Genomic DNA, 2,448 nt, shown 5'->3' with positions numbered 1-2,448 from the left:
TATCAGTCCCTATCACTGTAGAGTTTTGTCGAGCAAAAACTTTTCCCTTTACTTCCCCCCTCTCCCTCCTCCCCGTATTCGGCACTCAGTAGTCGGTTCGGCTGCGGCGGAATAATTTTACGCCACTAATTTCCAATTTATCACCCGGGTGACTCCCGGGTCGTGTCGAGTATGGAGTCCAAGCGGTACGGAATTTTCTGGAAGGAAGAGACGAACGTAACCAGAACAATTCCTCTTCTCTAGGCTGGATACTCGACAGGGGATTAAGCCTGCTATCAGACGAATTAAATGCGCAAACACACATAGATTTCAGTTTGCGGGATTTTTGGATGTTGGCCTCAAAAGTTTTTCTATGTGGGATTTTCTTTTTTTTTACTCCGGTTCATGTTCTGTTGTAACATTTACATTATCTTGAACGTGCATAGCGAGCGAGCAGGATAATTTATTTCCCCCCCGCAGAATCGCATATCAGTGTGCTCCAATCTCTACAAGCCGTCGACCTTTCGATCCGTCCGGCGAAATGTAAACTAGCTGTAATTCAAGCACGCGCCTTTGCCGTTAGATGTCGAAAAACTGGCCAAACGTGATGGACCGAAGCGGCACGTTCGGTGAACTTAGCCAGGAAGAGGCTGGTGGAGCCGGTGGAGTTCCATTTCCGACTTCGAATGAGATTATTTCCGGTTTCTTGCATCAACGCCAGCATGAGCAGTTGCTGCCGAGGAAAACTCGAGCGAGGAACGGGCAGGGATCACCCGTTTCCCAGCAGTTTTTTGCACAGTTTCGAATGCCCAAACAGTTATTCGATAGCTCTTTTCTTCTAGACGGAAGTTTTTTTCGGTTGGTATGAAAAACTGCTGGAACCATTTTACTCTACATGATCAACCCGGTCGATGAACACTTGATTGACCATAGCTGATTGTGATGAGTCACGTCATCATCATCGTCATCATCATTATCGGTCTCACTTTCGTTGTCGTCATTTTGATTAGATGCTGGTCCAGATGGCGATTACCGGCGAGCATACGAGTAGTAGCTAGTTGCACCTGTCCAATCGCATGCAGTGTGAAAGTTTTTGCGTTTTTCGCATCCTCCATCGGAAGTACGGTCGTGATTTCGGTAAGTTGTTTGGGATAAACGTCGATGTTCTTGTGGTTTGCTTCCGAAAGCCCGACCCGGACAATGATTGATGGCCAACGATGTCTGATAGCTTTCACTCGCTCGTCGCTCGCAGCTGTTTAGAGGCAATTGATGCCACTGTTGTTGGATACTGGATTGACATTTTCTATTTACTCTCGATGATTGAATCTGGACAAAATAACAAACAGTTTCCAGAAGGACTACCACTTTTCGTATTTTAAATTAGCTTGCAAACCACTCCGAAAGTTGTGGCGCTTTTATTTTTTTTTTGAAAGCCCGTGAGCCATTGAAGATTATTATTCACTGCCTTTCCCGTACCGCGTACTTGAGCCGTGTTTATTCTGCTGTACCGCAAGCATAATTGCACTCTTCATAAGATTCAGATTATTTCAACTGAATTGCACATTTTTTGCCAGCAATCTAAAGCGGCTTTCGGGAAAATCGCACGGAATGAAAAAGTCATTTTTTGTTTCATCGTCAGTTAGCATCGATACTGAGAAGGAAACGAATCCGTGTCGTAAGTAATTTCAACCGATGCAAGCCACTTCGTTGAGAAGGGTAAACCACAATTTTTTAGTATTGGCGTTCATTGCCAGATAGGCGTTGAACCGGAAGGTTGACCTCAAACGGAGGGAGAGAATTTTTCGTTGAATGGAAACAATACATACATTTGCCATACTTATCCTTTGACGGTAAACTGTTTGAGTGTCTGTATGTGTGTATGTGATTGCCAGTTGAGGAAAAAGGCGGGTCGTGAAATGTAATGACATTTTTTCCCTGCATTAGATGGCGTAGAGGTAGAATGGTGTGGGAAGCGAAAATTGTTTTTTTTCCTCTGACGTTCCAAGTGGGATTAAGTGGAATTTTGAGTGCGGGGAAAACTCACCTGAAACGAGAAAAAAAGAAGAAAACAAGTGGAAGGTTAGTTAAAAGTTTCACTTTCAAGGTTGCAATGTTGGTCAAATAGAGAGCAACACAACAAAAAAAAAAATAATTGTGCAGATACAGCAAGAAAAACGGAATGTAGAAAATTTTCTGCTTTGAAGTGGGATACTGAGGCTCGGTCGTTTCGAGTGAGTTTGGGTTTCCCATTTACATTGAAAATAGTTGTTAATGAGCTGATGGTGTGAGCTGGGCACCAGCCCACAGCAAGCAGGGATAGCATACTGAACAATGGCATAGACAAAGGCACGTATTTAATTTGATGAAATTCGTACGGTTTTGAATAGCATTACTCGGTGCCAGGATGGCCGTTTACGGAAATACCACAATATAACTATTTTTCAGTTCGAGTGGTAACGGTCATGCCAT

This window comes from Sabethes cyaneus, chromosome 1 (assembly GCF_943734655.1).
Source record: "Sabethes cyaneus chromosome 1, idSabCyanKW18_F2, whole genome shotgun sequence".
Lineage (NCBI taxonomy): Eukaryota > Metazoa > Arthropoda > Insecta > Diptera > Culicidae > Sabethes > Sabethes cyaneus.
Note: the sequence above shows the minus strand (reverse complement) of the source record.